This window comes from Ictidomys tridecemlineatus, chromosome 9 (assembly GCF_052094955.1).
Source record: "Ictidomys tridecemlineatus isolate mIctTri1 chromosome 9, mIctTri1.hap1, whole genome shotgun sequence".
Lineage (NCBI taxonomy): Eukaryota > Metazoa > Chordata > Mammalia > Rodentia > Sciuridae > Ictidomys > Ictidomys tridecemlineatus.
In genome coordinates this window covers 86,449,148-86,463,241 of record NC_135485.1, presented here as the reverse complement: position 1 = coordinate 86,463,241, position 14,094 = coordinate 86,449,148, and the positions used below count along the sequence as shown (strand labels likewise).

Below are 14,094 nucleotides of genomic sequence, written 5' to 3'. Positions count from 1 at the left end.
CTCTTTCTCCCTACCGCACTGTGAGTCACTCCCATTATATCAGAAAAGATATTCAGCTTTTGTTTTTTGGGGGGATTGGCTAATGTCATTTAGCATAATCTGCTCTAATGCCATCCATTTCCCTGCAAATGCCATAATCTTATTATTTTTTAGTGCTGAGTAATATTCCATTGTGTATATATGCCACATTTTTTTTATCCATTCATCCATTGAAGGGCATCTAGGTTGGCTCCACAGTCTAGCTATTGTGAATTGTGCTACTATAAACATTAATGTGGCTGTGACCCTGTAGTATGCTGTTTTTAGGTCCTTTGGGTATAGTCCAAGAAGAGGAATAGCAGGTTCAAATGGTGGTTTCATTCCCAGCTTTCCAAGGCGTCTCCATACTGCTTTCCAAATTGGCTGCATCAATTTGCAGTCCCACTAGCAATGTATGTATGAGTGTACATTTTTTCCTGAATCCTTGCCAGCATTTGTTGTTTGTCTTCATCATGGCTGCCATTCTTACTGGAGTGAGATGGTATCTTAGAGTAGTTTTAATTTGAATTTCTCTAATTGCTAGAGATAATGAGCATTTTTTCATATATTTGTTGATTGATTGTATATCCTCTTCTGAGAAGTGTCTGTTCAGGTTCTTGGCCCATTTGTTGATTAGGTTTTTTTGTTTTGGCGTTTAGCTTTTTGAGTTCTTTGTATACCCTAGAGATTAGAGCTCTATCTGATGTGTGAGGGGTAAAAACTTGTTCCCAGGATGTAGGCTCCCTATTCACTTCACATGTTATTTCTCTTGCTGAGAAAAAAAAATTAGTTTGAATCCATCCCATTTGTTGATTCTTGGTTTTAATTCTTGTGTTATAGGCATCTTATTAAGGAAGTTGCAGCCTAGCCCCACTAGATGGAGATTAGGACCTACTTATTCTTCTATTAGATGCAGAGTCTCTGGTTTAATTTCTAGGTCCTTGATCCATTTTCATTGGACAGATTGCTCAATCCTTAGGTTTGGACCTCCATACCTTCCCATATTCCAACAACTCTTAAATTTTGTTTCGTTATGCTATCCCATATTTCTTATATATTCTGCTCGTGGTTTCTTGTTAGTCTGTCTGTGCTGTCTACACTCTTTTCGAGATGATATATTTTGTCTTCGTTGTCTGATGATCTATCTTCTAAGTGTTCTACTCTGCTGGTGATTTGAGTTTTTAATTTGGTTTATTATTTCCTTTATTTTCAGGATTACTGTTTTTTTTTGTTTGTTTGTTTTTGTATAACCTCTATCTCCTTGTAGAGTTGATCTTTTGCTTCTTGGATTTGTTCATGTAATTCATTTTGAAAGTGACTTTCATTGTCTGCATTTGCTGTATTATGTCTTCCTTAAGACTCTAGATCATCTGAACCATGTATATCCTGAAAACTTTATCTGACATTATTTCTGCTACAGATGTTACCTCTTCTAATGTTGACTTGTCCTGCATTGTTTGTGGTCCTTTCTTTCCTAGTCTTTTCATACTGCTCACGTTTCTTTCCAGCTCTGTGTGACTGTTGTGTTAATATTTTCCCTTATAAATCTATATTGCTCTTGTATAGTTCCAAAATCTTTTTTTGTGGATATAAACAATGTTAACAGTTCCCAATATCAATAATACATCATCTCTGAGCAAGTTTTCATTATTAATACATTTATACTTAGACTCTATGTCTACAGATTTTGGCTTCAATTATTATTTAGAATATAGTCATTATTTTCATAAAAGGCATACCATTTCTGGTGGTGTATAGAGAACTGAGGGTCAGGGGTAAGATGCTATGTTAAGGGAGAAAGGCGTGAGGGTATGGGATTAATCTAACTTAGCAACTTTGGAGGAGAATTCTAATGAATAGACAGGGGTCATTTATGGAAGAATGTATAATTCAAACTCCGTATCTGTATTTATAAAATTACTCTACCTATAAATAGTAAAAGTTAGAAGGTTGAAAGTGGGATAGAGGGAGGAAATAAAAAAGATGGAAAAAATAACAAGAAAAAAAAGGAGAGGGAGAAAGAAAATAAGAGAAAAAAAGGTGTGTGTGTGTGGGTGAGGAGGGGCCAATGCAATTTCTTCATATAATACTATTCTGGTGATTCAGTTCTTAAAGTTCAATTTAATGCAAAGTTCTTGGCTTCACATATGTTGAGGTTGTGAGGACCAGAGGGGGAAGAGTACAGGAGAATGTATGAGAAGAGCGAGAAAAGAAAAGTAAGAAAGAAAGGAAATAAAAAGTCTCTCAGAACTCTTGTTTTTTTTTTTTTCTTTCAGTAGGTAGAGTTGTCTATTCCTAGTTTGAGTCTCTGTGCTCAGGGTGGTGGAGGTAGCCAGTGTGAGAGGGCTTGAGCTTCTACCTGGAGCCTCTCTACTCTTAGTCTCTGAGTTGGAAACCAGGTGCCTGTACAGTTGTCATTTCACTTTGATAGCTACGCCCCCAAAAGCTTGTGAGATAAATTTTGAGTTTTCACACCTGGAAGTGGGGGAGTTGGAAACTGGGTACCTGATCAGCTGCAGAACCAGGCTGGTAGCCACACCCACTGATAGATGGTGAGTAAGGTTTTCCAAGATGGATTCCATCTGTTACCTGTGTAGGGTGTTTGATGAGGTGGGTAGTGCTGGGGTGATCTTGTGCTGTGTCCAGAGCTCGGTCTGGTGACCCGGAAGCAAAGCCTCTGTGTTCTGTGCTGCCTCTGTCTGCACTGAGTGTGCCCTAGCGGCCGAGCCTTCCATCTGCCCTATTAGACTTTCTAATAGGAGTGAAATATTTTCTTTTTTTCTTGATTTTATTTATTTATTTATTTATTTATTCATTTATTTATTTATTTATTTATGTGGTGCTGAAGATGGAACCCAGAGCCTCAACATGCTACATGAGCACTCTACCACTGAGCCAGAAACCAGCCCATTGTGGTTTTAATTTGTATTTCTCTCATGATTATTTTTTTTTAAAAGAGAGAGTGAGAGAGTGAGAGAGAGAGAGAATTTTAATATTTATTTTTTAGTTATCTGTGGACACAACATCTTTGTTTTGTATGTGGTGCTGAGGATTGAACCTGGGTTGCATGCATGCCAGGAGAGCGCGCTACCACTTGAGCCACATCCCCAGCCCTCATGATTGTTTTTGTTGGACAATTTTTTTCATATACTTGTTGTTTGATTTTCAAAGAGTTTGACTTATTTTACTTAACATGATGATCTCTAATTCCATTCATTTTTATGAAAGTTCCCCAGACCAATATTATTGTCCAGACCAATATCAAATCCTTATGTTTTCTTAGTTTTTTATTATTTAAGTTGTTGTACTTAAGTCTAATCCACTTTAAGTTTATTTTGTATATGGTGACAAGTAGGGCTCTATTCTATTCTTCAGTGTTCTTATATCTAGTTTTCCCAGCATCACTTGTTGAAAAAAATGTACATTTTCCTATTTATGTTCTTGGTATTTCTGTAAACAATCATTTGTCTGTATACATAGATTTATTTTTGAATTTTATATTCTACTTTATTGGTCTGATTTTGGTTTTTAATACCAGTACCAGAATGCTTCAATTACTATAGCTTTGTAGTATATTTTGAGATCTCTGTGTATGCATGTGTGCACATCTTTTTCTGTGTATATGTGTGTGCGTATCTATGAATGTGAACGTATGTGTGTGTGTGTGTGTGTGTGTGTTCATGCCTCTGTGCTTGCATGTGGGCTTGTCTCTTTCTCTGTGTATCTGTATGTACATATTGGTGAGTGTTTTTGAGTTAAAGATCATGTCTTTATGAATATATGTGTGAAAATTTCTATAGGGAGTGTCTATATGAGTGCAAGTCTGTATATGCTCATATTTTCATGTTTGTATGTATATAAATGCTTGCATATTAATATGTATGCCTATGTGTGTGCATGTCAGTGTCTTTGTGTCTCCATGTATACTATCTCTGAGCATCTCTGTAACTATTCATGTCTGTGAGTGTTTCTGTGTTGCTGTGAGTGCATGACTCTGTAAATACATGTCAGTGTGTATTCATGTATGCATATATGTGTTCCATGTATCATTGAATGTGTCTTTCTGTGCATATCTGTGACTTTGAGCACTTTCAAATCTATGTATGACTGTGTTTGCATGTCTATAGGTATGTATATGTCTGAATGTATGGCTGTGTTTCTGACTGTGGTTGTATGATTATATATATATATGTACATGTCTGTCTGTGGGTATGTGTTTGCATGTCTCTGTATGCCAATGAGAGTGTTCTGATCTCTGTTTTTCCATTTGCGTAGAATTATATATCTATCACTTGTTTGTACATGCATCTAACAAAATATCATTATGTGCAAGCATCTTTATGTGTTTTTTTTTTGTGTGTGTGTGGGCATGCATGTCTCAGTGTTTGCATGTATGCTTATCTGTCTGATATTCTCTGCATGTGCCTCTGTGTGTGTGAAACCTGTCGACATGTGTATGTGGATGCGTCTGAATATTTGTGTGGTGTACATGTATGTGGGAGTCTGTGTGCTTGAAGTAACAATCAAACAATTTTTTCTTACATGGACAGATTCAGTTTCTGTTTCAAGCATCTGTGCCATTGTTAAACAGAAGTTCACAGGAAGCAGACAAATGCAATTGAAGTGAGTATTGTGAAAAAGGGAGACCAACAAATTTTTTTAAAAAATGTGGAATGATTCACTTCGGTGAATCATTCCACATTACACACTCTACTCCCCCCAAAGTTTGGTGAGTCTAATCCCAAGGTTTTTCTTGCTACCACCATTTAAACAATGTGACTGCAATGTGATGTTGAAGGTTTGAACAAAAGGGACAAATGATTCAAGGCACAGAAGATAGCAGGAAACAGTTTTATTTGGCTGCAGCCAGGTAATCATTAATCCCCTTAACCATGAGTTCAGGTAGTTTCAGAATTTTATATTCAGTACGTAAAGGGACTCAGAAGTTCACAATCTTCAGAAGTTCACATAAAAGCAGCTTTTTCTCTCACTGTTTTGGGCAAGTTAACCCTTCAACAACACCTGAGAAGAGGAGAGCTTCTTCTCCCCTTTCTTTCCTCCACCTGCCAGCTGTCCATGGAGCCCAATTGGTAACTTCTCTTATCTTAAAAATGTGAAGATAAGAGAAGTTACCAATTCTCTTATCTTCTGTGAAGCCCATCTCAAGGACAGAGGCCTTGTTTGCACATTTCTACAAACTACTATACTGGATATGTTTGTGAAAAACTAGTAAGGGGGTATCCAGCACCTGGAGTGCTGGTATCTTCCTGGCCATTGGCCAAGTAAACAGGGCGACACAAAAATAGGGTTTATCTACAGTGAACTCTTTTGCAGAGACTCTTTTGCTGACAGTCCTAAAATTAGCCATGGTGAAGATTTCTGGAGAAGCCCAGTTAAAACTGTTATGTGAAAAAAGGGGGTGCCACTTCAGAACCATGCTTTGAATATGCTGGCTTAGAAGAGCTTCCCAGAGCAGAACAGAATCAGTGTTTTAGCAGATTTGACTTGCATTAATTCACTAAGTTCTAAAGTAGAACCCTCTGCTTTTTGTGTGTTTGAAATAGCATTCAATAGAAATCTTCCCAGCATGGGCAGATTGTTTCAGTTTAAAGCCTCTGTGGCATTGTTGAATATCAACTCATAGGAAGCAGGCAAATTCATTGGATAGGAAATTTGTGAGAAAGTTGTCGGAAAGAATTCCAATGAAACTTTAATCGATGCATCTCATTCTCATTTTTCCCATTTACTCTCAATGTTTAGTAATCCTACATACAAATTTTACATCATAGACCAATTTGAATATTTTGCCATCACTGTGATGGGGAAAGGCTGATGTCTTCTTTGAAAGTTCTGGCTCAGTACAGCTTGCAAAAACAGAACAGAGCAGTTTGTGCTAGAGTTCAACTTTTGAGAACTTGCTCTGTTTTAAAGGAGAACCATCTTCTTTGTTTGTGCTTGAAGTAGCATTCAACACACTTCTTCCCTGAATGAGCAGATTGGTTTCATTTTCAAATGTCTGTGCCATTGTTAAATGTAATTTTGTAGGGAGTGGGTGAATGCATTGAAAAGGAACATTGGGAGAAAGTTATAGGAAAGAATTCAAATGATATTTTATTTAATAAATCCAGTTTGCATTCTTCCCTCTATCTCTTCAATGTTTGGTTATCCTACAAATAACTTTTTCCTCCCAGACCAACTTGAATATTTTGCCATCACTGTGATGGGAAAAAGATGATGTCTGCTTTGAATGTGCTAGCTGAGTAGAGCTTGCAAGAATGGAACAGAGCAGTTTGTGCTGGCAACTTTAACTTGCTAGATTCACTCTGTTTTAATTGAGAACCCTCTGCTTTGTTTGTGCTTGAAGTAGCATTCAACAGAATTCTTCCCTGCATGGACAGATTCAGTTTCATTTTCAAGAGCCTGTGCTGTTGTTAAACATCAGTTTGTAGGAAGTGGGAAAATGAAATTAAAGTGAGAATTATGAAAAAACTGCACCAACATATTTCAAGAAAAGTTTGGTGATATATCCTTATAACATTCCCTCATTCCCCACAAAATTTGGTGAGCCTAGTCCAAAGATTTATCTTACTACCACCATTGGAACAATGTGCCTGCAATATGATGTTGAAGGACTGAAACCCGCTTTGAATATGCTGGCTCAGAAGATCTTCTCAGTACAGAAAAGAATCCCTTTTTTTGCAATGTCTACTTGCATGAATTCACTCTATTCTAAACAAGAACCATGTTCTTTGTATTAGAAGTAGCAGTCAACATAACTCTTCTATGCATTGGGAGATACAGTTTCAGTTTCAAGCATCTTTGCCATTGTTAAATGTCAGTTCAAAGAAAGCTGGCAAATGCATTTGAAAAAAAAATGTGAGAAAGTTCTAGAAAAGAATTTCAATGAACGTTTACCAGATTCATCTTTTCACATTCTTTCCTCTTTCCAATGTTAGGTGATTCTGCATACAATATTTTATTCCTAGACCAATTTGAATATTTTGCCATTCCTGTGATGGGGAAAAGCTGAACTCTGCTTTCAATGTGCTGGCTCAGTAAAGCTTGTAAGAACAGAACAGTAGCAGTTTGTGCTAGCAACTTTATTTTGCTAGAATTCACTCTCTTTTAAAGGAGAATCCTTTGCTTGGTGTGTGCTTAAAGTAGCATTTAAAACAGTTCTTTATTCATGGACATTTTCAGTTTCAGTTACATTGTTAAACATCACATTTTAGAAAGTGGGAAAATACAAATGAAGTGAGTATTGTGAAAAAGGTGGACCATCAAATTTTAAGGAAACTTTGGTGAATGTATCGTCATAATATTTCCTCTTTTCCCCAAATTTTGGTGAGCCTAGTCCCAAGGTTTTTCTTGCTAGTACCATTTAAATAATATGCTTGAAATGTGATGTTGAAGGGCTGAATTGCTCTTTGAATATGCTGTCTTAGAAGAGATTCTCAGTGCAGAAGAGAATCCATGTGTTTAACAGATTTTACTTGCATGAATTTGATCTGTTCTAAAGGAGAACTCTCTGCTTTGTTTGTGGTTGAAAAAGAATTCAAGAGAACTCTTCCCAGATCTGGTGTATTCAGTTTCAGTTTGAAGTTTCTGTGCTATTGGTGAATATCTGTTCAGAATTGGGGAAATGGATTGGAAAGGAATACTGTTAGAAAGTTTTAGGAAAGACTTTTACTGAAACATCACTAAATGCACTCTGCTCACATTCTTCCATCTTTCCCCTCAATGTTTGGTGATCCTACATACAACTTTTTCTTCTTAGACCAATTTAAGTATATTGCTAATGTTACCGCTATTTACTGGTGACAAGTCCTTGCTTCCAAATGCTGAAGTAACACCAGAGAAGCACGCCAAGGCAAGTGTAGAGTGAAAAGTAGAAGCTTTATTAAAGGACAGCAGAAAAAACTTCTCCTGGAGGAAGAAGGGGACACAAAAGGCAGAATCCATGGAAAGGGGAAATATTCCCTCTTTTATAGCTAATGTCTTCTTTTAGCTTTCCCACACTCCTGTCCTTTGTTTCCCTTTATCTTGCAGTGACAGAATGCAGGTGGGAAGGCCCAAAAGGTGGAGATAGGTGGGCTGAAGGAATAATCTGGGAATGAAGGGCCTGTGGTGGCTTTTGATTAGCACTTCCCTGTTTGCTGGGAGCTGTTTCATTAATAGTTCCTTAGGATGGGTTCTGGGCCTTGGGGACATTAACATTTCAATTTCCCCAAGTGCTGCTCTTCTTTCCTAGACTCCACTCTCTAAAATGGCCTCCATTTTATTCATCTTACTCAATATTAGACCCAATTTACCTAACTACACTTACTACCTCTCTGTAAATCTGGCTTCTTTCCCCCCTCTAATTTTAGGAACTCCTTAATGTTATAAGAAAAGGGGGGCAATGACCATTCTGGCTTCTTTGAACTGAAAGTGGGTGGTGTTGAGCAAGCAGTTATGGAGTCCCCTTTTTAAAAAATCGGGTCTATTGAGTGGTCCATAATAGAAGTTCAATTGAGAAGTAACAAGCTGAAGGCTCATTTGAGTGATGGGTGGTCTATAAGAGAAACAAGAAGTTATTAGTACTGGAATGAGATTAATGCAACAATAGATGCCAAAATTTAGTAATATGCCAATGAGTATGATGACAATGACAGAAACTAACAATGTTTTCCCCAGGAAGTACCAGAGGACCAAGACCTAAAATTGTTCCCATTGAAAAGGTTGGCGAGGACATGGCTTCTATCTGAGCATCTAAATCTTTAAGGATATTAGTCACATTGCCAGAATTGTCAGGGATGTAAACACAACATTCAATTTTAATAATGGCACAATTACCTCCTTGAGCGGCCTTGAGGACATCTAAAACCATCCGGTTTTGTAAGATGGCCTTCTTCATAAGTGTTACTTCAGTGTTAAGGAGAGAAATACTTTCCTCAACCTCATGGAGAGCAGTTTTAGTATAATTGTTTAAAGTCTCTACATGCCACATTACATCTTATAAACCAATTTGTGGGATAAACAGTGAAGCTAGATGATCATATCAATGAAACACAGATTGTCCCCATCTATGTTTGAGATTGGAGAGGTTTGCTGGCTGTTTTATATTTGAGGTCTATCTGCCCTGCATCCAAGGATACCCAACAGTACATCTCTCTATCCAGCCTGAGGGAAGCCAGGGTCATAAGTTAGTTCCACATATCCATTGAGTCCCATTGGGTGCTGGCCAAATAATTTTAGGTCTAGAGAGCCAATCTGTTCCAAACCAATCATTGGCTTGTAAAATTATAACTTGTTGGTATAGTGTCTCTGGAGTCCATCCTAACTCTCGAGTAGCATTAGGCCATTTGTCATAGGTATGGTTTCACCGTTCCCAATGGCTTGGGGCTTCTTAGTTTAAATTCCCAATAGTGGGAGTGAGCCATAAATCTCCATCCCAAATTTGATAGTAACCATCTTTATACCTGTGACATGTTGATGGTGTGGGTGGTGGAAGGAGAGAATTAGATATTAAATCGTGGAATTATTTCGTGTAATAATGCCTTGACTACCTCTCCTGTCTGTTCAGTTTGGGAGGGGTAGGCTTCAGTTCACCCATCAAAAGAATCTATCATGACTAATAAATATTGGAATCCATTACTCTTGGGCATGTCAGTAAAATCAAGTTGCCAGTCCTCCCTAGGGAACTGTCCCATCTTTTGTAATCCTGGGGACTTCTTGACATAATTGAACAGATTATTTCTTTGGAATGTTTCATAGGCTTTGACTGTTTGGTGGGTGGTCTTTGAAATATTTTTTCCTTCAAATATCTCTCGGGTTAATTTGAGAGTTTTTTATTCTCCTAGGTGGAAAGATTGGTGTAGGGTATGTAAAATTTTCCACTGGGAATTAGCAGGTAAATAAAATTAGTCATCTTCCATTTGAATCCATCCAGAGGGTAAAATACCTCCTGTGTGTTTCCTCCTGGGTATATTGAAGTCTTATCTCTGGGAGAGGGCCTGTCCATATCAAAGGGACTAAGGTTGTTATCTATAAATTTCCCTTAGCAGCCTCTGGCTTGTTGGTCTGCTAGCCTATTTCCTTCTATTTTATCTATCCCTTTTTGGTGTCCTTGACAATGAATTACTGCTACCTCTTTGGGTAAATGAACAGCTTCTAGCAGTTTTAAGATTTGCTCATAGTTCTTTATGGATGTTCCCCCAGTTGTTTGAAATTCTCTTTCCTTCCAAATTGCTGCACGTGCATGCAGGATTAGGTAGGCGAATTTAAAGTCAATGTAAATATTAATTCTCTGTTGTTTCTCTATTTCAAGTGCTTTTGTTAGGGCTATCAATTCAACTAGTTGTGAGCTTGTGCCTGGGGGCAAAGATTGTGCCTCTATGGTGTCATGTAAAGTCACCATAATATATCCAGCTTTGTGTTTTCCTGGTTTCATAAAGGAACTCCCATCTGTGAACATGGTGAGGTCTGAATTGGACAGGGGAAGGTTTTGAAGGTCCTCCCGGGCTGAGTAATTTATAGCTAGGACTTGTTGGCAGTCATGTTCAGGATTTCCCTCTAATTTCTCTGGGAGTAAGGTGGCTGAGTTTAAATTAGAGCAAGTCTTTATTTGAGTTACAGGTCCATCTAAAAGTAAGATTTGATATTTTAGAAGGTGATTGTCTGAGAGCCATAGTTATCATTTTTATTTAAAATCCCTGAGAGATCATGGGAAGTATAGACAATAAGGTCTCTTCCCAGGTGATTTTTATTGCCTCAGGGACTAGTAAACAGCGAGGCCATCCTGGAGACACTAGGTCAAGCTCCTTACTGAGATAAGCTACTGGCTGTTGAGCTTATCCCTTCTTTTATGTGACCACTCCCAGGCTGTTCCTCCTCTCTCAGTGACAAATAGGTTGAATTTTTGTTCAGTAGGTAAGCTGAGGGCAAGGGCTTGGAGTAAGGCTCCTCTCAATGCCTTAAAGGCTTTAATATGTTCTTGTTTCCATATCAAGGAAGTTGTTCCTTGGCATAGTGTTTCTTTGAGGAGACTATAAACAGGCTTAACTAATTTCCCATATCCAGGGACCCAAAGTCTCCAGTATCAAGTTATTCCTAGGAAGCCTCTAAGTTGCCTTATGGCTTGAGGTAGAGGATTGTCCTATAGGGGTTATTCTTTCTGGTCCTAGTTTGTGGGTTCCCTGAGACAGTTGTAATCCTAAATATTGAACTTGTTTTTGTCACAATTGAGCTTTTTTTCTATGAAACTTTATAGCTCTTTTCAACTAAGAATTTTAAAAGTTCTTTAGTGGCTTCCTGACATTCCTTTTGAGTGGTGGCACATAAAAGTATCTTATCTACATATTGTAGAACAGTCAGAGATGTTTTATCTTTGAATTCTGTTAAGTCCTTAGCTAGGGTTTGGCCAAAAAAAATGAGGGCTCTCTCCGAACCCTTGGGGCAATACTGTCCAATTTAATTGAGATCCACTATCTCTCCTCAAAGGCAAACAGTTATTGTGATTGGGAGTCTAAGGGTATACAGAAAAAGGAATCCTTTAAATATAACACAGTAAACCAAGGAGTGGCTGCTGGAATCTCAGATAACAGAATGGAGAGGAATAACTACTTCATTAATTATTCTCAGGTCCTGAACTAGTTGCCATTCCCCATTGGGTTTTTGTATTCCTAAAATGGGTGTGTCACATGGGCTGTTGCAGGGCACTAAAATTTTCTGTCTTTTGAGATTCTGAATGATCTTCGATAAGCCCTTTTTTTGCCTTTGGGTTTAGGGGATATTGACTCTGATGTGGAAAGACAGAAGGATCTTTTAAGACTATTTTGATTGGAACATCACTTTTTTCCAGTCCAATTTTGTCTTCAGTAGCCCAAACTTTAGGGTTTATATTACATTCTAATAAAGTCAAACATAATGGTCCTCGTGGTTCCAAATTCATTGTAATGGACTTCTGAAATATTGAAAGTAAGTCTCTTCCAAATAAAAGGGTAGGACATTCTGGGACAATCAGAAATGCATGAGAAAACGTCACCCCATCCCACTCAAAATTCAGTGGGGAAGTAAACTTTATGGTAATAGGCCTTCCAGACACTTCTTGTACCATTATAGTATTAGAGAAAAGAGGTCCAGGGTAAGAAGTGAGTACAGAATAACTGGCACCAGTATCTAAGAGGAAGTTGACCTCTTGGCTCCCTATGGAGAAGCATACCCAGGGCTCACGTGAGGTGATACAAGTTATGGGAGCCAGAATTGAGCCTGGGCCCTGTCAGGCCTGTGTGGAGGAGTCTGGCTTCAAGGACGTACATCCCTGAGGACAGTCACTCTTCCAGGGATTGCCTTGACATTTAGGGCAGGGCTTTCGTGGTGGTTGCTTGGCTATCGGGCAATCCTGTTTGAAATGTCCTTCCTCTCCACAATGGAAACAAGTCCTTTTTGTGGATTGAGAAGCATTTCATTTTCCTCCTTTTTCACCCTGGGAGGTTACTCCTCTAAGAGCTAATACCAGCGCTTCATTTCTTTTTCTGTTTCTGTGCTCTTTCTCCTTCTTTTCTTCTTGATCTCTATTATAAAGAAATGGAAATAGCAAGTAGGAGAATGTTTGATTGAACAGGGCCATATGCCAATTTTTGTAACTTCCTCCAAATATCTGGGGCTGACTGAGTAATAAATTTGTCCTTTAAAAGTATGTGGCCCTCTGTGGACTCAGGATCCATGGTGGTGTATTTTCTCATTGCCACCCTGAGTTTCTCCATGAAAATAGCAGGGCTTTCCTGGAGGCCCTGAATAATTTCTGAAACCTTATAATAGTTAATGGGCTTTTGATTGATTCTCCTGAGGGCCTCAAGGACCAACATTTGAAAATGTATAATTTTCCAAGCCTCCTTGGGTCCCAGTCAAGATCATTTCTGGGAACTGCCTGTGCTCCAGATGGATAATTGGGTTTGCTCCTAGTCTGTGCTGCTGGGGCATGAGCAAGGTTATCCCAAAACTGTTCATCTGCTTTTAGGGCTGCTTCCTTCTCATTGGAAGTCAAAGTCTGGTTGAGTAATAGCATAATATCTTTCCAGGTGAGGTCAAACACCTGGCATACGTTTTGAAATACTTCAATAAATTTATCTGGGTCCTCCAAAATCTCCCCAAGTCTGTTTTTATCTGTCTTATGTCTTGAAGGGAGAAGGGGGTATGTACTTTGAATGGTCAAAATTCTCCTCCTGGCATCTCCTCGAGAGGTAATATATTTGATCTGTCTATTGGGCAGATGCAGAAAGGCCAGGTATGGAGGACAGGAGGGCCGCTGCTGCACATCAACAAGAGATGGAGATTTTCTGGGTCCTCCTGATTCTTTCTCCCCAGTAGGTGATTCCTTAAGATTTTCTCTCTTCATGGCAGATATCATAGCTAAGTCTACTTTACATTGTTGGCATAATTTGGGGTTTTCCCTTAGGGCAAAGAAAACCTGGACATATGGCACCTCACACCATTTCTTTTCCCTTTTTCAAAATTTATCAAGCTGTAAAATTGTATTAAACTTGTTCCTTCCCTCTGATGGTCAGGATTCTCCAACAGGGAGTTTGATTGTGGCCAGGCCTGGTGGCAGAAGAAAATCAGGTGCATTTTTTCTTGAGCGTCGTGGGTCAAACTTATCCCAATTTTTCAATATGCAGGTAAATGGTGTACCAAGCCTCTTGGAGAGAGAAGCTACCATCTAAGTGAGAAGAGAGAGAGAAAAAAAAGTACTCAGGTTCCCACACCAGTGAAAATTGTTCTAATTAGGGACGTCTCCCTAAGCTTGAGCTTCCTTACAGTCCAGAAAACCTATCTCTCACCTTGCTTTGCCAAAGTTGTTCCTGGTCCCCTTTGGCAAAGTGCTGGGGTCCCAGTTTGCCCTGTGCCAGAGACCCTGGGATGATTTAGACTTAATGGCATTACTGCTTTCCTCCCTGCCACTACTATAAAACCCACAGCAAAAAAGAATCACCCACTCTTCTTGTTTGCCTTTTTCCCTGTAGACTAAATGAATCTCCTGAGGGTGAGGGATGTCTACCAGGTAAAGCATATAGCACTTTCTATCAGAGGGACTCC

General features: G+C 38.7%; 1 long non-coding RNA gene across 4 annotated transcripts in view; it reads right to left on the bottom strand.

The window, feature by feature from the left end:
- Positions 1-7,895: 7,895 nt before the first annotated feature.
- Positions 7,896-14,094, bottom strand: part of LOC110597244 (uncharacterized) — a 62,670-nt gene continuing 56,471 nt past the window's right edge. For 3 of the 4 annotated variants that reach the window (XR_013426002.1, XR_013426004.1, XR_005737241.2), the window contains one exon: positions 7,896-13,717. This is a non-coding gene — a long non-coding RNA (uncharacterized LOC110597244). The remainder of the gene's footprint in view (positions 13,718-14,094) is intronic. The other variant, XR_013426003.1, reaches the window with a different exon arrangement.